We start from the raw sequence: 21,874 nt of genomic DNA, 5'->3' as shown, positions 1-21,874 counted from the left end.
GATCCAAAAATTTTAATAACAAGTTCCGATGGTGGTGAGATTCAAACAGTGGCGCCGCCGCACACACGCACCTCCAGTCCCTATTGGGCAGGGAGGTTGCTTTAGTAACCCCTTCTCAGCACTCAGAAAAAATTAGTAACCACTTCTAGAGAAGTGATGAGAACTGGTTGGATCCCACCTCTGCTGCTATGATTATAATTCTGTGACGGTGGTGGAAAGAACTATGAAGTTACAGTCAACTTATAGCGACCCCATAGGATCTCCAAGACAAGAGAAAAGCAGAAGTGTTTTGTCATAGCCTGCCTCTGCATAGCAACCTTGGACTACCTTTGTGATCTCCCATCCCTACTAACTAGGGTGGACCCAGCTTATCTTCTGAAATCTGATGTGATCAAGCCATCCTGGGCAATTCAAGTCAGCAACCAATTCTATGATAGCCAAGGTTATATTACCGTGGTGGTGAACCTTTGGCGCTCCAGATGTTATGGACTACAATTCCCATCAATTCCCATCAGGGCTGATGGGAATTGTAGTCCATAATATCTGAAGTGCCAAAGGTACGCCACCACTGCATATTACATATCTCAGTGGAAATAGATTTCAAAAAGAGACTGAAGCATCAGGTGAAGAATTCAACACTGGAAATTATAATTGCCATTTTTTAATCTTTTAATCCCTTCCTCATGGATGAAAAGTAAAGTGGACAAAGCCTGGTGAAATTTCCAAAACTGTTAACCTCAGCTGGAAAACATCTGGTAATTTGGAACTCACCAATGGCTCTTATGGTGATACCTGTCTGGTTTAGAGTGCTTAGAAGTCAGAGAGATGGGAAGAGAGCAACTCAGAAGATGATTTCACCCAGAGTATGGAGGAAAACAAAACCTTAATTACAGGCATATATGAAAGTTATTTGGGGAACAAGTACTTTACAATGCACTTGTTACAAATAGAGATGATACTTTTTGCAATTTTGCAGTGTAACTTGCAATGCCTTTACAATTGAGAAAATACCTCCTTGCAATGTGGAAGTATAGCTCTTTCCACGCGGCAAATGTATAACGGATTGCAGTCATGATAAAGGAACCCGTTTTCCTGTTTTCCCATTTGCATGCGTTCCATGCAGGCGGAGATTGGAGTCCACAGAAACAATCCGGGTTGCTGTCATGCATTTGCATGGAGATGCGTCTCTTTTTAAAAATTGTCCTGCAATGCATACATAGCTACTCGGGCATGCTGAAATGAACCCCCACAGCCATACCAATGCCCCATAGTATGACCACCTGCACCTGCATAGCTACGCAGCTGCAAACCCCAAAATTTAAAAAAAAGGAAAAGGGGCCTCCCTGCAATGGACAGGCAATGGCAGACAGTTTCTCCCTGATTGTGGAGGACAGGGTGGACGGGAGGAAAATAGAGCACCCCCTGCCTGGCCATTTGCTTGGGAGGGGCTCCAACCTGGGATTTTTCAAAAGGATTGCTTGTTTAGCGATTTTCAAAAATCCTGGGTTGGGGGAAATAAAATGGGACAGACTTGTTTTGGAGGCAGGACCTATGCAAAGTCCCCACCCCAAACGGATTATATAGCATCCTACACCGGTGTCTCTTGGCCCATGCAGAATGGGCACACTAACACCAGAGCAGTCCTTTGAAGACTTAAACACTGTCAACTAATGTATTAGTACAAATTATCAATCCAAATGTGTACACAGTCTTGCAGAATACCTTTATTAGGGAGGATGAATACATGCAAGTCTGGCTTACTATGGCCCTTTCCCCACTTACCGTTTGCTGCACGCTCCCAAATAGCATGGGGTCCAGTGGTGCTCCCCACGAGTCCGTGCGGAGACAACGCAGCTGCCCTGACTCTGCCGCTCTCACGTCCCCTCAGCACGCATCATTTCTGGTGCTGAAAAAATGACACCTTTTGATGACCCCGCGCAGTGGGGCAGTGGGGAACATGACCCCGCACCAGAAATGACTCGTGCTGAGAGTAGCGCGCCACAAATGGTAAGTGGGGAAAGGGCCTATAGTTGAAGACCAGTGAGGCATTTGTTACATTATTAAATTATTTTAAATTCATTATTTAGGTCTTTCTGATTACAGTTTCATTTTGACCAAGATCTCCACGATTGTATTTATATTTTGATTTGTGAGAGGAGGGCAACAAGGGAGAGCCATCCTGATTTTGGTTTTCTGACTGGCCACTGTTATGGACATCACTGGACTAAGTTTGTTTGATCCAGTGAGACTTTTCTTATGGGCTTGGGACCAGGTTCATTCAGTCCCACACACACAGAAAGCCTGCTGCTTATTAAAAAGCAGCTAAAGTACTATTCGTTCTTTATTTTCATTGGCGGTAATGTCTAGGTCAAGGATCCGAAAAATATGAATCTACAGCCAAATGTGGCCTAGTATATCCAAATGTAGCTCTCTAAAAAAGAAAAAGAAAATCTTACATAGTGAGTGTCGAACACACAGGTCTGAAGGGAATAGCACACAAGATTTTTATGAGACAAAGGCCAATTCTGCACAGGCAACACGGATTTATGGAACCCATTTCTGTTGCCTGTGCTGCTATTTGCATGGCGGCTGTAGGGGCCAGCTGGGATCACTGAGGCAAGAGGCAACATGTGTGTTTCCGTGGGAACTATGCAGCCAAGAACACCCCCCACACTACCCCCCCAAGAATCCCCCTGAAAATCCACCCCTACCCACCTGCACAACCTGGCAACCAGCTATTAGAATATCCACTCTAATAGCAGTCGCCTGGGGAGTCCACCATAATAGTAGATGGAACAGGGTAGGGATTGAATGCTTCCTGCTTGCCGTAGTTCACACAGGCAAGCAGAAAGCATTTGCAACACGGGTTAAAGAAAAAAAGTCATCAATTTAGCGATTTTCATTTAACCTGGGCTCTGGCCAATAAAATGGGTTAGAGGCATTTGGAGGGAGAGTTCTGTGGGAACTCCCTCCCCCCAATGCTTTCAAAAAGGGCCTCAACCTATTTTACTGTCTTAGCCCATGCAGAATCACCCTAAGAGCTGCTCAGAGAAGCTTTACAGAATGCTAGGGATAGTGATGAATAGCTACAGGTAATCCAAGCGCAAATCATGCCCAGATGTATGCCAATACTCTGAATCCTGCAGAGTGCTCCTGCAGTAGCATTAAGTTGCATATTCTTTTACATTGGTTCTTTGTTGGTCTATTGCTCTGAATTTTTATGCAGTTTGGCTTTCTCATTTGAAAAGTGTGCATACCTTTTGCCTAGGTAATAGGGTTTTTTTTAAACTGAGAGATATGTAAACAAATTGTGTTGAGATGTTAGATCTTTTGAGACTCTCAGCGGAAAGATTATACAGCCCAAACACAGAGATTTTATGTAGATCTGTCTGTCTGTGTGGCAACATTTTATGCAGTGCACAGCAACAGGAAATTAAGGAACAGGTCACAGCGTGCTTATGACACTCGGCAATGTGCTGGCTTGATAACACAGTACGGCAAAATTGCTTTGACACATCCCTGCTAATGTTCTCTGTCTGAGGCTGACTAATCACTCCTTCCATATTATGAAATGCTGGCTTGGCATAGTTGTTGGTTCTCAAGTGAGAATGATCCTTAAGACATCATTTGCTCCAGTCCGGGAAATGCAATTTGAAAAACACATTGCAGTGTTAATCACAGTCTGCTTTGTACCAGAGGTTTATAAGACAGGTAAATAAAGAAAAAGAGTAATCTCTGAGGGGGAAAAAAAGAGGAGACGAATGATAATGACAAAGGATAAGATGGAATAGATGCTTACTGTCATGGCTGGCCACTTCAGGTATGGCTACAGAACATAATGAGATGATCTTGGTTTCTGGTGGTTGAAGGAAAATTGCTTGAAAAATAATATTATCCCACGAGAGACCTGTTCGTTAACCAAACAAATTCTGTCACGTTCAAAAGACACTGAATCAGTAATACAACAATATCAAACAGAGAACACAAATTCAGAATTAAAGGTCAGAACTCTGAAAGGCAGGCTAGCAGTGCAGTCATGAAAAGGGGTACACTCGCTGCAATTCTGCTTGTAATTCTAGAATGAGATTGTAAACTGTCTAAAACAGTGTAAAGTCTGGGTGTTTCTTCCCTGCAATGGTGCTAATAAGAGCTATTGTAACCTCAGCTTGTGGGTTCTGTGGGGCAGTACTTGGAAGGAGTTGCAAAGAACCAAATTTAAACAAAACAGTTTACTTTACTTAACAAATAACACTTTTAAAACATTTAACATTTACACTTTGCAGTCCTGTTAAGTTTGCATTTTCAAGTCCTTATTTACAGTCTACTGATATTGCCAAGTCCAATTCTTCTTTGCTGGTGGTTGGCTTTTGAAGACTTCTGAGGCTTGGTGAACGGGCTTCAAGATGATGAAGGTTCCCAGAAAACTCTCACCATTTACATACACAAAAACCCTGAAACAATAAATTCTAACATTTACAATATAGCAAAAAAATAAACTCCCTTCCCACTAGTTCCCCACAACATTGCAGTTACCTTAAACAAGGTGTTAAGGGCTTAATAAAATCAATCAAGGTCCCAGCCTGGTAGTCTCGCTTCCTCCAACCTCATGAGTTCTGCAGCATTCTACTTCATTTCAGACTCCACCCCTTTCTGGGTCATCCCATTCTGACACAGGGGTTACACTATGTCAACTAAAACTGTAATTTAAGACATTTCTTGATGTTCGAAATCCTGTCGTGGGACAATTCAGCAAGTTTTCACTCTTTTAAGGTCGTCAGAAAGTTGACATGTGTTGATTTTTATTTTACTCAGAATAATACCTCAGAGAACAATATCTTTGGAAATTATATTAAAAGCCTGCATCCTTTCTATAGCTTGGAAAAGGAAGGCTCTTAAACATATTTGTGTTTATAAATGTCCTTGTACTACATGGGACAGTTAATTTGTTTCTCTTGATCTAAATCTACCTCTGGAATACTATATATGAGCCACACGTCTTCTCAATAATATTTACCATGGTTTGGGTTCTAAGCAGGACAGGGTTTTTTTTAGATGGCAGGTCTTCAGTATAATTTAGACTACCATTTGCCCTCAAGTAGGCCTATTTAAAGTATAATTGACTGCCCTGGCAATTATTGTGAATAGCAGCTGTCTGGTGTAGAAAAGGGTCATATATATACAATGAGAGAGAAAGGATTAAATACAAGTGATAGGGAAAAAGGGACCAGCCTCCGCTCCCCCAAAAATGAATGAAAGTACTCATCTATTTATGAAAAGCAGCTGAGTGTATTCCCTAAATATAAAACTGGCAAAAGTTGCATTTGTTCTAAAATGGTTACAGCTTTACAGCTCTTCTTGTTCTTACTGTTCGCAACAGAAAGCTTCATTGTTGCGTCAGGTACCTTTTGCATGAGACAAAAAACACCTTGCTTTGTTTTTCTCCTAAATAGCTACATAATTAGATGAATTATTTCATGTGTCTGCATGAGTGTTTGATGAAGAGAACAAGCCAGATAAATTAGCACTTAGCCCAACACACAATAGCACATAATATGCCCTTGTGTTTTATATAAAGCTTTATTTTTTCATTCATGGCTGGTTGGCAAAACTGACTTTGCTTTTGGAAATTGACAGGTGGTACTCTGGAGCACTCAGCATGAAGGGAAACAGAGAAAGAAAGGGAACCTTCACCAAGATATATTAACCAAGGTAATTCAGTATGCAAACTAGAGCTGGGTCGATTCCACACAGCATAATTATACCCGGTTACATTCAGTATTTAAAAATCATTCGATATTTTAAAATCTGGGTCTTTTTTATCCTGGTTTTATCCCTTTGCATAGGTGCCCATTTCTGTGAAGGAGAGGAGTTAAGACCTGGAGGAAATACTCCAATTTCTTAAACACAAGCCCACTTTTTTTTTTTGGCTTTGTTTTTACGAGAAGATGCAGCACGCATGCTCGAACATCCCCGGTGTGCTGCATTCTTATTGGCTCTTCCCCCTCTCCAAAAAGCAATGCTTCTGATTGATGGATCCACAGCAACTGCAGGAAAACCAAGCAGGACCCACACACCCCTTTTCTCTAGCTTTGGGAAGGAGCCACTGCAGTGAGCAACATGGTAAGCACGCTGTGCTATACAAAGTAAAAACTTTTGATTAATACTGGGCAGAGCACTATGTCCCATCCACATTTAAAGGTGTGCAGGAAACCGCAGCACAAGACACTCACCCTCCTCCCGATATACCAAATAACATGTGACTGGTCTCTGGGGATGTAACGGAATGAGAGCATCCTGCCAGGCAGGCGCTCTCCCACCCCTCCCCTCTCAGGATCTTATTGGGAACGTGAGCCAGGAGCTTCAGGACTGGGCTGGCTGAGGCATTTGGCAAGAGCAAGCTGGAACAGGGTGAGCATGATGTAAGGCAGGGAGATCAGGCAGTGGGGTGGGAAAAATAAATCGGTTTTGCTCCCGTGGCCTTTTTCACGGAAGCAATTCAATGAGGGATTTTGGGGGAAAGATCAACAATTTAGTGGTTTTTGAAAAACCTGGGAATGAGGGAAATATCGCGGGTCAAGCACACTTTAGGATTGGGAACCGTGCAAACTTTTTGGCCAAACCAGTATATTTCTCTTGCTCAACCTGGGATATTTGGACCATGTGGAAATGTCCCTGGTCTTTCCTTCTAAAACTGCTGGTTTTTTTTTAGAAGGAAGAGGAGGAAGAAGTTTTATTTGCATTTCTTGTGGTCTAACCAGTCAGGAATTTGAGATTCTAGACCAGTGGCGGCGAACCTTTGGCACTCCAGATGTTATGGACTACAATTCCCATCAGCCCCTGCCAACATGGCCAATTGACCATGCTGGCAGGGGGCTGATGGGAATTGTAGTCCCTAACATCTGGAGTGCCAAAGGTTCGCCACCACGGTTCTAGACCATTTGTTAATGGTCAGTCTTGTGTTCTGTTTCTAACAGACTATATATATATATATTTTTAAGGCAGGTGAAGTTCAGTATATTTTAATAAACTTCAACATTCCTTGTCAGGAATCAATAGCCCTCCTCCTTTCTTTCTGGGTTATTAAATTGCAGCTGTAACATTAGCCTTCTTTATCTAATTGATTGTCTTTTCACAGGGCTAAAAAAATCAATGGTAGTCAATAGCACTGGTCTGTTCTTCCTTAATAGATGTTTTCTCCTAATTGGCTACCCGGGTGGCTCCAGTGAGCTCCGTGTGTTTTCCAGAGCTCACAATATGTTGCAGTTCTTGTAAACTATTTTACCATGTGCAACAGTTATTGATTTTATAATGAAATCTAAAAAAAAATTCAATAGCAATCAGGAATATAGATCAGAATTCCAAGGAATGTTAAAAGACAAAGGGCAAACTCCCTTGGTTGTCAACTCAAAATGTGATCCAATTAAAGATGTTTTTTTAAATATTACCCAGACTGAAGATTTTCATCAAATCTCCTTATCCACAATCTTTGGCCACTGAATACTTCTATAAAGATAAATTGAAAACTTGCAAGCTTCTCTCAAGCAAATCTCTCCGATTTTTCTCATATTGCTTTCTAAATCTAAAATATTCTCCCTCTGTTCAGTAAACTACATGCAATTCCTCTGATAAATCTTTTTTTTAAAAAAATAAGAAGACTTCTGCTGGATCAGACCCAATGGCCAACTTAACCCAGCAACCTATTTTTCCCAGTAACCAACTAGCCACCTTGGAAGTCTACAAACAGGACATAGAGGCAAGGACCTTCCCCAAATTTGTTTTCTATTATTGGGGTTCAGTGATTTACTTGACTGTATATGGAGGTTCACTTTACTCATCATGACAAGCAGCCATTGATGGGCTTATTGTCCATGAATCTGTTCAACGTCCTTTGAAATCCCACAAATGAATTACTCATTGAGTAAACAAATACTTCCTTTGTCTGTTCAGAACTGATTATCCACCATCTTTAACAGACAGCCCCAAGTTCTGGAATTATGGGAGGAAAAAAGCTCTCCATTTTCTGAACCACATCCATAAATGTATAAACATCTATCATGGTCATCCCATAGTCGTTCTTTTCTAGACTGCAAGTAAATCAAAACCCGTATCATCTACAGCAGCATCCTATTTCCAACATGGTCCACTGGATGCTTCAGGGTGCTCACAAATAAGTATCAAGATATATCCCACACCTTACTGTTTGTGTCCAGAATTTCAGATCCAGAGGTATTCCTTTTCTGTATTGAAGGTTCCGTTAAACTTTGGCTGAAGTATCTAGTTATATAAAAGGCAAGCCATATTGGCAATAACTCCCTTTTAAAAGAGTGCGCACAGCCAGGTGAGCCTAGGGGGAAGGCCTCGCTGCCATGAGCATGCCTTCACAGCTCTTTAAAAACTGAGTCATGACCAATACATGGAGGGGGTAGGCTGTGCTGATGTGAGTGTGTTACAGTTTTCTAGAACCCATTGTATTTTCTTGCACAATTAGCTTTATTGGTAGTAAACTTATAATTATAAATTTGTGGCAAAGGATCAACTGTAGTTGCCATAGCCACAGACTGTTTGTGAGAGTATTTGCCATGATAATTATTTAGGAAAGAAAGGTAGAATCCCCAAACTATTCTATAGAGGAATACTAGAGTAGGATGGTAAGTTTTAAGTAGCTCTAAACTCTTTGCTCAATAGAAGACAGAGATCCTTCTTACATTACAGCCAGTCTGTGGAAATTGGTAGAGAATAGCATCGTTATTGGCCTTCCTCCTAGTGTTGTTTATGTATTTTAATTGAATTTTATAATTTTAACTCTTTTTAATTGTTTAAAATCTTTTCATGTTTCTTATGTTTGCTACCTTGTAGACCCTGATTGGGTGGAAAAGTGGCATAAAAATTTTATACACAAATAAAGTAAAAATAAATATGCATTTATTTCCTTTATTTTTATAAGTGCTTGACCAATTACCCAAATCCACCACTTGCATTCAATGGCCACAGAAAGTAGTGTAGGGCTGAGGGCCACAGAATTCTGCTTTTTGTCTGTAGTTCTTCCGACCCCAAGTAACCGTCTAATATTTCAGATTTGCAAAGGCACACTTAAAAGCAATGCTTATTGAAACTGCAGGACTTGCCAAGTGTAATGTTGAAGAGTCAAAGCACAAAGCTTCAATGATTGGTATAGCTCCATGATTAACAGAAGCAGAATAATAGACTTCTCCTCCCATATCCCTCCTATGCCAGCAGAGTGTAAATGCAAGTGCAGCATTGGTACCTGCAGTTGGAATCTGGACATTTTGCCAATGGAAAATAATTGGCAACAATCATCCCAGACTTTATGGTGTCAGAGTCCATAGACATCCTGCCAACATCCACTAGTCATGAAGGAGCAAGCCACCAATGCTCCTGTGAGTGGCATTGCCCACATATATTTGCTACAGCAGTGTTTCTGTGCCACCCATTCCAACTTGCCCTCCCTATTTTGCAAACTTCTGGCTGATCAGATACCAGCAATGATACAGGGAAAATGTTTGACCCAGGGAATCTTTCCCTCCTCCTTTCAAGACCATCCCCTCAGCATACAAAGTGAACTGCTTGCTGAAGACAGCAGAGCAAGAGGTGTTCAAAGAGATGGACTCAACCAAACATGCTAGACCCCAATCAAACACTGGCATAGATACAGAGTCACACATACATTTATTGAACAGCATCAGGGAAACTGGAACCAAGGCCCCTTCCGCACATGCAAAATAATGCGTTTTCAAACCACTTTCACAACTGCTTGCAAGTGGATTTTGCTATTCTGCACAGCTTCAAAGAGCACTGAAAGCAGTTTGAAAGTGCATTATTCTGCATGTGCAGAATGAGCCCAAGTCAGAGGAATGAAGGCCCTTAAAAACATAAAATTACTGCAAGAATTTAAAAAAATCCTTAGAGTATTAGAAGTCCAAGTTGGCTGTTATCCTGTAGGACATTTGGCTTGTCCTATGAATCAGTGGCAATATGGTTAATTCAGATTTGTCTAATACAGACAAGATGAAGCAGAACACTCACTGCAAACCCTCTGGCTTTTGAGTTTGTCGATATGCTGGTTGCCTCCTTGACATTGCTGTTAAGGTGCAAAAAGAAGCAATCTGAGATATTACAAAAGAAGCTGCAGAAATGGTATTTAGAGACAAGAATAGCCACATAAGAGTGCCAGTGTTATTGTGGGATTTTTTTTACTGCTTTCCCATGAGCAGTTCTGAATTTGTGGAGCATTTAGGGGGCTCTGAGAATTAGGTAGTTGACATTTGACACACTGACCTTTTTCAGCAAAGGTCAAACACATCATCTTGGTTCTTAAGTGCTGCTGTCCTACCTCTTAGTAAGGGCCAGCAAGCAGGAAGTTTAGATGAAATACTGGCAAGATAGAAGTATGTGGTTTCTGCACAGCATACCAGTATGTGTAACATGTTATTAATGAACCTGTTTTCCTGATTTCCTTTGCTCTGGAGATTTCACCCCTCCAGGAAGAGTCCAGGTTGCTGTGACTCCTTTGGTTTCTCCAAAAAGATTGCTAGTTTAGTAATGTTTGTAAAACCCAGGTTGAGGGAAATGTAACACGCTGAACCCATTTTGGGGAAGAGCATTGTATGAAATTCTTCCCCAAAATGGGATAAAAAGCTTCCTCAGCCCATTGTATTTGGGCTGTATGGAAACCACTGGAGAGACTTAAAGAGCCCATTCTGGTGACACATTATTTATATGAATTTTAGAGATTCACATTTTTTAGAGATGAGCCAGTATTTCCATTTGCAACTATTTTTGACGTTCTCATTGCTATCAGTTTGGCTGGTTTTTGTCTCTCTGATGGATGTTTGCTTACGTGCCTGCTTATAGATTACCGTATATGCTCATGTATAAGTTGAGTTTTTCAGCACATTTTGGGGCTGAAAAAGCCCCCCTCGACTTATTCACGAGTCAGGTGTATTTTAAAAAATATTTTAGGGTTTTTACTTTGTCAGCCGCCAGGGGGCGTAGTTTTTAAGCTAGTTGCACCAAAATTTCAGGATACACATCAGGTGACACTTCTGATATACTAGCCAAGTTTGGTAAAGTTTGGTTCAGGGGATCCAAAGTTATGGACCCCCAAACGGGGTGCCCCATCCCCCATTGTTTCCAATGGGAGCTAATAGTAGATGGGGCTACATTTTGAGGGTCCATAACTTTGGACTCCTTGAACAAAACTTCACTAAACCTGGGTGGTATCATCCGGATAATCGCTTGCTGATACCAGCCAGGTTTGGTGATGTTTGGCTCAGGGGGTCCAAAGTTATGGATCCCCAAAGTGGGTGCTCTCATCCCCCATTGTTTCCAATGGGAACTAATAGTAGATGGGGCTACCCTTTTGAGAGTCCATAAATTTGGACCCCCTGAAGCAAACTTCACAAAACCTGGCTGGTATCATCAGGAGGGTCTCTTAAAGATACTCTGAAAGGTTGGCACTGCTAACATAAACATTCCTCCCCTGACAGGTTGTGTGAATGTTCCTTCTAAAATGACACCTGCCTTGTGCAATTTTAAAAATACATACACTAAAAATAATGAGCTATTCTTTTAAAAAGCAGGGTAGTTTTGAGTCACAGTGAACAGGCATGTTCATTCCAGTTTTTATTATAAGATGCATTGTTTAAAACCCTTCCTTACAAAAAAGCTAAGGTTTTTGTACTTTTAAAGTTATTGTTGGTACCATATTGTCCTTGTTGACCCTCTTTTCCACTTACAGAGCTAGTTTACTGTTTCTCTTTGAAATAAATATTCAAAAACATTTAACCTACTGATGCCTCAATTAATGTAATTTTATTGGTATCTATTTTTATTTTTGAAATTTACCAGTAGCTGCTGCATTTCCCACCCTCCTAATTTCTATAATGCGTGAGTCAATAAGTTTTCCCAGTTTTTTTTGTGGTAAAATTAGGTGCCTCGACTTATATGCGGGTCGACTTATACACAAGTATATATGGTAACAGGAATCATTCAGTATGAGGAATGAGAAACTAACCTGAAAATATAAAGAGTCATGGAACAGGCTTCCTGGGGAGATGGTGAGTTCTCCTTCTTTGGAGGTTTTTAAGCATAGGCTGGATGGCCATCAGACAGCAGTGCTGATTCGGTGAACTTAGGCAGATTACAAGAGGGAGAGCAGGAAGGGTTGGGTCGGTGCTTAGCTCTCATGGCCCTTTCCTACATAACCAGGGTAATGCCCATCACCACTTTGGGGGTGGGAAGAAATTTTCCTCCAGGGCAAATTGGCCAGGGATTCTGGCAGGATTTTTTGGGGAGGCAAGTGTCTTGGTGCGGAGCAGGGGTTACTGGCTGTGTGTGTGTGTGGGGGGGGGAGGTAAATTTCCCTGGAGATTCCTTCCAACTCTGTGTTTCTATGATTTCTAAAAGGAAATTAGATAGGTTGAAATTTTAAAAGTTTAATTTATTCTCAATCTAATAGTCCATAAAGCACAATGGTTTGTTGGACTTGCTTAGATTGGGCCCAGAACAAGATGAAGCAGAACACTACAAACCCTCTGGCTTTTGAGTTTGTTGCTGTCCTACCCTGGAACATGAACAATATATACCCCACTAAACATTCCCTTCTCACTGGACACAGTGTAATACAGACTTCTGTCTGTGATACACCTCTGAAGATGCCAGCCACAGATGCAGGTGAAACATTAGGAACAAGATCTACCAGACCACGGTCACACAGCCTGGAAAACCCACAACAACCAGTTTATTAATGCTCTTTATGCAAGGACTGAGTTGCAGGCAGAGGAAACTCTATGGGAACGTTCCTCAGATAGCGGCAGCACAGTTTCCTGAAGAGGGAAGAAAATGGTGGGTGTGAGCTGCAGAGAAACTGAAAGTGAGAGCTATTTAAACTCGGACAAGAAAAATAAAACACTTCTTGTTTTGCACAGCCAAGAGAAAACATCTTGACCCCATGCTGAGTAAAAGGTACCCCCAATTTAGTGTTTTATGAAAAAATCTCCTATTAGCTCCCATTGGAAACAATGGGGGATGGGGGCACCCCTTTTGGGAGTCCATAACTTTGGACTCCCTTTACCAAACCTCACCAAACCTGGGTGGTAACAGAAGGAGAGTTTCCCAACAAATCCCTGAAATTTTGGTGCTGCTACCCTAAAAACTGCTCCCCTGCAGGCCAAAAACTGAAACAACACTAAAAATACAAAAAACCACAAGCCGCAAGCTTTGAACATGTAATGGGGGGGAGGGGTTTGAACCCAGGAACCCCCCTCCCTTCCCTACATCCTTTGTTACCCACTCCCAAGTGGGGGCTGGAAATTTCCAGTAATTACAGCTGATTTCCAGACTACATAGGTCTGTTCTTCTGGAGAATACGGCTGTTTTGGAGGATGGATTCTGTGACATCGTATGCCTGCTGAGGTCCTAATCACCTAACTCCACCCTCCACTCCCAGACATTTCCAGGAATTTCCCAATCCAGAACTGGTAATGCTAATGACAGCTGTTGTCAGTCAGAACTGGAAGTGCCAATGGACTAGCCAATTAAAAGGCAGCTTCGTATGTTCACATTGCCTCAAATCCTCTTCTGTATTTAATATGGAATAGTATTAGCCTGCCATACAGGACTGTTGTAAAAATTGCAAAACTGACTAACATACAGTTGCTACATAATCATAGAGTTGCTAAGATTTCTATTATTGGGCCACTCAAATGTTCTGATTTCAGGATTTTTAGGGTATATTTCATGACTAATTCCTCCATGCTTCAGGTCTGCTTTCTGAAATAAAATGGTGAGTCTGGAAAAGTCAGAATACAAATATTGCCTAATTGAAACATTTGCAGTCTATCATTTAAAGACAAAAAAGTTTATAATAATTTTTTTCAAGTGATTTTCCTCTCTTTTAAATTATACAGTAAGTGTAACATGAGGCAGAGCATGATATATTTAATCTTGGTCATTGTATTTCTAGAGCATGGTGCAAAAAATTATCATCAGGTTGCAGCTGTAATAGGGAAGGATTGTTCCAACCAGCTATTTTCTTCTGAACAGAATATTGGTCTAAGTACCTGCTAATTTGCTGCTCTTCTACAAGAAGAACACAATAGTGGGAAAAGGAGAGGAGCCACTCCACAGCAAACCTCCGGCTGCTACCTTGCAGCCTTTCCTCTGTTTTTGTGTGTATTAAAATATGTTGAATTTCAAGGGTGACTCCTTCCACCCCCCACTGCCCACCCCCAGCAGATGCTAGGCCTCTGAATCATGGGCATGCAAATGCATAGAGGTAAAATACAATAATTTCTGTGTCACTAGATTTTGCCAAGAAAAGACAGGAGAAAAGTACGGGATAAAAGAAATACATCAAGTCATCTCCTAACATGAAAATCGGTTATCAGGAGAAATATTAAACTACATGTACTGAATGGCTCTAGAGCAAAACCCTTCCTCTACCTGCAGTGATAACCCACCATAACCTTCATGTATTGTGTGGTCCCTTTGATAAACATTGCTGGAAATGCTGCTTTTTTCACCCATTAAGGCTTGCTCCTGGTATTTGGGGACCCTCGGCAAAATACCTTTTTGTGTGTGTGAGAAAAGGAAGTGATGAACTATCACTTAGGAGAACATGCAGCCTGTGGCAGAAAGGTGAGGCAACATTTGTTTACTTCCGCTTTTCCTGGGAGTCTCCCATGTGCTGTAGTTGCTCAACAAATGTGGGAACCCCATCGTGTTCATCTCTGAAGCCAGCCGTGGGTTCTAAGAAATTACTTTCTAGCATACCTTTATATTGTTTGGCCTGTTAGTTAAGATCTGTCTCTCAAGTTCAGCTCTTTACACCTTTGCCTTCAGAATCATGGTGGTGGTAGTGGGGGGCAACAAGAGACAGAGTGGTTTCAGCAGTGGACCTCACTTTTGGAATAAGCCTCCCCTGGCTCCCATGCTATATTAAAAGTGTCAGCCAAAACAGGCTTTCTTTTTTTGGCCCAGGCTTTTAAGAAACATTTTAAAGCTGTTTTTTGGTTCTGCACCTGGCCTGAAGTCTGTTTTATGGATTTTTCTTAGGTTGCTCAATAGTTGGTGGTGTCTATATGGGGAGAGTCTTGTGCAGTTTCCTGTTGGTGCAACTGCTAATGCAGTACAGCAGCAATGGATGCCCCACAGTTTCCCTGCCCCAGTCCCCCTGCCCCAACTATCATTCCTCCCTGGACCACTGGAGCTTTTTCTTTTAAATCAACAACTGAAGAAGGAGAAGGAGAAGGAGAAGGAGAAGGAAAAGAAGAAGAAGAAGAAGAAGAAGAAGGAGGAGGAGGAGGAGGAGGAGGAGGAGGAGGAGGAGGAGGAGGAGGAGGATTGGCCTGTCTCTGCCTTGAATCTCAAAATGAATTACATTCACCTTCCCTTTCCCACAAGGAGAGTTTGAAGAAGAATTTGGATTTATACTTCACTTTTCTCTCCCACAAGGTGTCTCAAAGCGACTTACAAACTCCTTTCTTTCCTCTTTGACTACTGGCAAAAGTTAAAGCAGAAAATGTCAAAGGAGGACTACAGCTGAACCACAAGAAAACAAAAGTAATGATTACTGGAGAATTACTCAGCTTTAGGGTGGATAAGACTTACTGTTCCTTGACTCCATCATCAACCAAAAGGGAGACTGCAACCAACAAATCAAAAGAAGATTGAGACTGAGAAGGGCAGCCATAAAGCAGCTAGAAAAGATTCTTAAGTATAAGGAGGTGACACTGGCTACCAAGTGCAAGCTAACCCATCCCATAGTATTTTCCATTACTATGTATGGGTATGAAAGTTGGTCAGTGAAGAGAACTGACAGGAAGAAATTAGATTGCTTTGAAAAGTGGTGTTGGAGGGAGTTTTATGGATCATGTGGACTACTACAAAGACAAATAAGTGGGTCCTAGATCACAAAATTAAACTGAGACTTTTGTACTTTCCCTAGCAGCTAAAAGGATTGAACTGAGGCTACTGTATTTTGGTCACATTATGAGAAGACAAAAAAAATTGAAAAGATAATGCTGCCAGGAAAAGGTGAAGGAAGCAGGAAAAGAGGAGAACCCAACATGACTCTATAAAGGAAACCTCAACCCCCAGTTTGTAAGACTTGAGCAAGCCTGTTAATAATACAACATTTTGGAGGACATTGATTCAGAAACAACTTGGAAGCAATTCTCTCTCTCTCTCTCTCTCTCTCTCTCACACACACACACACACACACACACGCACACACACACACAATTTAACTTGGTTTCCTTTTGTATCAACACCAATGCTCATTACCTAAAATACCAATAGAAAAATGAGCCTAGAGGTGACTCAAATATCGTCTGAGGTAGCAACAGCTGTTTACCTGCTGTGAATTTGGCTCCCCACTGCATTCTGTAGTTCATATTCATCAGATAAAAGAGAGCCTCATTCTCCCTTCCTTGAATGCCACTGTAGTTTTTGCAACAAGGTCAGTGGTTAGCAGTGCAATGTGTTACTTTGTGTGGCTGCCAACTTTTAATTGAAATGTTGTGATAAATTTCACTGCCAGGTCAGATGCTATTTTCTGGTTAAGGAGAGGTCAAGCTGGTCTCTCAAAGAACTGCTCTTTGTTTTTATAGTGTCCAGTCATTTGTTCTTGGAGGTTGATTTACCGCAGATCTGACCCACTTACTCTCAGTTGACCTCTTCCAAAATTGTCAAGATAGGGGCTCACCTCTAGACACTGGTTGGAAAGAAGTATTTTATTAAACCTGACTTCATTTTATTAGTGCAAAAATAAGCCTTACCAAATCAATAGGACAGGAAGAATTCACTTTATTGCTTTAGACTACAGACCCCAAAGGTTACTTGACATAAACAGAGACAGGCATATAGCAAAAACAGAGACTAGTGAAGGGGGGGGGAAATAGCATCAATAACTTCAGCAGTCTGTCAAGACACCTTTATATCTTTCTTTTGGGAAAAAATTGCTTTAATTGAAAAATGCTTACAGACTAAACTTATACTGGGTTGTGCAATAGAAAGGAAGTTAATATTATGAAGGCTCTATACCACATATTTAATGGGGTATATCTGCGATATTACTGAACTCGATAACTGAAGACCTGAAAAACAAACATAATCCAATTAGAATATAATTATTTCTGTCTGTCTGAACCTAGCCCCAGAATGCACATCAAAAACACCCACAGAATGAGGGGGTGGGAGAGTTCCGAAAGGGGAATATTTTTACATGTCTGAGGGAGCCCCCAATCTGCATAAAACTATTTAAATAAATGATGAGAAGAAAGGAAAAACAAAACAAAAAATGTTTTATCCCAAGAGACTACTTTATGTAATCTTGGCAGGTATTCTGAATGGTCAAGGCAATTGTATTTCATTTGAAACCTGAGATGAGGTTAGTGGGTAGAATAGAACAGACAAGGAGAAAGAGGGGAACAAGAGGAAGCAAAGCTGGACTGTGTTAAGGGAAGAAAGAGAAAGGAACTAATGGGAAGGGGTACAGGAAAGCAAGAAATTAGGGAAAAGGGAGAAGACTGAAAGGAAGCTGACAAAGAAAGGAGAGGAAATGGGAAAGGTGGAAAGAAATAAAAGAAGCAGGGAAAGGGAGAATCTGGAGGACCTGCAATGAGGGAAGAAGGAGAAGATGAGCAAAAGTTGGTTTGTATCTCTATTGAAAGGAGTTTCAAAGCAGCTTACAGTTTCCTTCTCCTGCCCCCACCACCCAGTAACAGGCATCCAGTGAGGAAGGTGAGGTTGAGAAAGTTCTGAGGCAGGAAGAGTTGGATGTTGGGTTTAGCCTGGCTGCGTCCAGTTTTAAGTTGCTGGCTCCACCTCTGAAGTCATACATATGGAGATGGAGCCAGCAGTATAAAGCTTGGAGTCTACAGTTACAGTCTGGACCCAGCCAGGCCAAGCCCAGCACTGAACTGCAAACTGCACATGGAGTTTGGGGGGCAGACTGCACAGTTAAATGCTGGGCTCAACCAGGCTGATTTCAGTTGAGTACTGGGCTAGGCTTGGCCAGGTCCATCTCTCAACTATTTGTGTAAGATAAGGGAGGGAAGAGGTTTTTTTTTAAAAAAAGGGCAATGGGTTGTAGCAGTATTTTAAAGGATCTGCTTATGTGACTTGCTCTTATTGCCACCAACAAGCTATTTTTCTGGGGGGCGGGGGTGGTCTTATCAGCTTTACTGAATGCCCACCCCAAATACTATGTATAATCTGATCACAAACAGTTGTTTTTCCGTGTTCATGAGTAATTTCTTCCTATCTGATGCAAAGGTTTTGAAATAAAGAGATTATAGTATGTGATCTGAGTAACTAGCTAAACTGTTCTTAAGAATGGAAGCTTCCCTTTTGAAGTTGTAAATAATTGAGCAACTTCTTCTAAGCCATAAGAATTGTCTGAATGGTAAACCACAAGCATGTCAGGCTATAATCAAAGAGTTTCCATTGCAGCAGCATCCCCTGCTCCCTTTAGATTGCAGTGATTAAGACCTTCCTCCAATATAGTTTTAATAATACATTGAATAGATGATCCTAGATTGTGTTTACATAAGGAATATAATATAGTGATTATTAAATTGCCTGATAACTTCCAGTTCATAATCTGATCTATTTTGAGCAACAGTAGCACTTTTCTTATTTGATTATAATATTAGAGATTTTAAAAAAATTCTCGGACACTACTACTACTACCATTGGCCATGGCTATTTTACTACTACTACTACTACTACCAATACTACCACACATATATACACACATACATACACATATATACACAGACACAATAATAATATCATCATTACATATACATATATATATATACACATACACACACACACACACACACATATATACACATATACACATATACACATATACATATGCATATGCCTTCATATGCATCACATATGAAAAAGTGATATATATATATATATATATCACTTTTTCATATGTGATGCATATGAAGGCAGTTTTTGAATGAAGTATCTGATATATGAAACAGGCTTCTTTATGCCAGTGTAGGACAGAAATGGATGCTTCTGCTTTAAGTGTCAGAAACAATGACAATTCTACCTTTACATCTCAGAGGTAAGTTGTGACAAGAAGGAAAAGGAAGGCTTTGACCTCTAAATAAAATAAAATTAACTGACTAAACCAACTCTAAATTATTTTGAGTTTCAGCCAGGAAAAAAAGAATTGATTTCTGAATTCCTGGCCCTTAGCAACCAGTTTCTGCCTCCCAAGCACAAAGTTTCTTAGGAATCATAGAGTTGGAAGTGACTTCATTGGCTGGTGGCTCATCTAGTCCATCCCACTGCTCAATTTCTGGCTTTTGGTGGGATCAGCCTAAAGCAGCCATGACAAGTGTTTTTATCCAGCCACTGCTCGAAGACTACCAGTAAGAGGCCGCTCACCACCTACCTTTGCAACTGACTCCACTGTTGAACTACTTTCACTGTAAAAAACAACACCCTAATATCCAGATGGTAACTTTCTGTCTGTAATTTAAGCCTATTATTGTGAATCCTATCTCCTGCTGCTAACAGTAAGAGCTCCCTGCCCTCCTGTAAGTGACAGTCCTTCAGATACTTAAAGAGAGCAAATCATGTTCCCACTCAATTTCTTCTTCTCCAGACTGAACATTTCCAGGTTCCTCATCCTTTACTTGTAGGATTTTGTAGGATTTTGTCTCCTGATCATCCTCATCACTCACCTTTGCACCAATTCCATTATGTCTACATTCTTTTTTAACTGAGTGTGGGCTGACCAAGGCAGGTGTGGGCTGACCAAGATGGAACAATGACATCCTGTGATGTGGAGGTTATGCCTCTGTTGATACAACCCAAGACTGAATTAATCTTTTTTGCTGCTGTATCTGTGAAGTAGTCTGTTGTGAACCAGAGACACAAACAAGTAGTCTGCAGTTTAAAGCTGGACCTGCCCAAGTTAAGCCCAGCTTCAAGTAGGCCCACCTCGCTCCCAAACTCCTCATGGATTTTGGGGGTGGGTGAATCTAAATACAGTAAACACTGGCCAATGCAGCATTCAACTCACCCCTGCCCCAAAACTTCATGTAGAGTTCAGGGGGCCAGGCACAGGTGCGAGGTGGGGGGCAACCAGCAACACCCCCCATGTCACCTGCCCAAGTGGTGCCTAGGGCTCTAGCCCCTCTTGTCCCTCCCTCATTACATCACTATCTGCATCATCCCCTTGCTGATAATGAGATAATTTCTTTTGTTACACTGAGGTAAATTTCCCACCTCTCTGTAGGACTGGTGACTCTGCCCTTAACAGTAATTCCTGAATTTTAACATTATACATTTCTTTTTCATGTTCCATTCTGGCCTCTCTCTCACTCTCTATCCTCTAAGCTTCTTGTTGTGACATTTATGCTGTAGTCGACCCACGCGGTCAGCGTAAGAACGAGACGAGACGCGGAGATAACATCTGGTGGAGATCGCCAGCAGCGGGAGACCGGAGGTCCGTGTTCCTAGCGAGTCTCCCGTCTGCCGGTTCCTGGCACCTTTTATTGTTACTCTATCGGGCGGTGTAGGAGGGAGACCGGGAGTTCCCGGGAGAACGGGAGGCGGGAGGTTGTCGGAGATCATCAAGGGATGTATGATCTCATCTGGCTAATGTGGCGGTATACTTTATCGCCTGGAGTCTAATCTCACCTGAAGCAGACCATTGTCCCTATGCCTGGTGATTGAGCCAGACAGTTCACACCTCGACTCATGGGGACAGGAGGGTGCGCGTATCGCAAGGCCGCTGGTCCGCTGGCGCCCTAACGCTCTACCACGGGCGCGCCGTTGGGTCGGGTAAAGCGTAATTCCTACTTACATCTCCTCCTTTTTTACATTTTAGTATGGGCAAATAAATGCTATAATGCGATTTAAAGGGATCGCTTTGTCTCCGCCAAGCTATCGTTTGGTCAAGCTGACCAAGCTGCTTTGTGTAACATTAGAACCCGCTTGCGGGGTAGGGGAAATTCGAGGGGCTTCTTACAATAATGCTATTAGTAAGTACATTAGACACGCATTGAACGAAAACAAGATCCGATAACAAGGCACACACTTAAACCAATGCAGAGCTGCAGGCCAATAGCACTTCAACCATCCTCCCGGCAGCCAGCTCCAGAGGGTTGACCACCAATAAGTAAAACATCATACTTCAGGATTAGATACAACTTGTTGCAGCTCACGCGACCTTCATGTGAATCAAATGGGAATTATCAGAAAGACTAAAGCAACACAAATTATGTACACTCTCACAACCTTGGTGATGTAATAAATAATAAGTAATCAGTAGCGGCACGATTGTCTAGGGTCGCTTGACGAAATTCCTGCTGCTCGGAGGCCAGGGTATCCAGAGTGGTGGAGGTGGAGTTGATGGACTGCGCAAGGGCACAGGCCAGCCGGCCACAGTCTTAGCATTGTAGGAAGCGAGTCCGGGGACTCCCACTCAGCGCTGGGTGAGGGAGACTAACTCCGGCTTCGGAGAGGGCGACCACAAGCTCCTGGAAGCAGGAGGGGCTCTAGGGCAGAGCCGAGCGGGCGGGCGGCGGGCGGCCCGGGGCTCCCGGGGTGGAGCCTGGGGTAGGACAATGGTGAGGCGACTGAGGCAGGTAAAAGAGTCTCCGGCAGAGAGTCTGGGCGGGAATATACTTAAACGCTCTTTCCCCGCAGGTCCAGAACCAGCCCCTGGGGAGCAGGATGTTTCCGAACATGGGGGGAATGTCCTCCGTGTGTGTGCAGGGTTCCAACTGGCCGGGCTGGCGAAAGGGCCCGGGTCGGTTCCTCGCTTTGCTGCTTCGGTGATGCGGGCTAGGTGTTAGATTCGTGGGTTAGCTTA

The sequence above is a fragment of the Sphaerodactylus townsendi genome, linkage group LG07 (genome assembly GCF_021028975.2).
Source record: "Sphaerodactylus townsendi isolate TG3544 linkage group LG07, MPM_Stown_v2.3, whole genome shotgun sequence".
NCBI classification, from domain to species: domain Eukaryota; kingdom Metazoa; phylum Chordata; class Lepidosauria; order Squamata; family Sphaerodactylidae; genus Sphaerodactylus; species Sphaerodactylus townsendi.
This window is presented reverse-complemented; position numbering follows the sequence as displayed.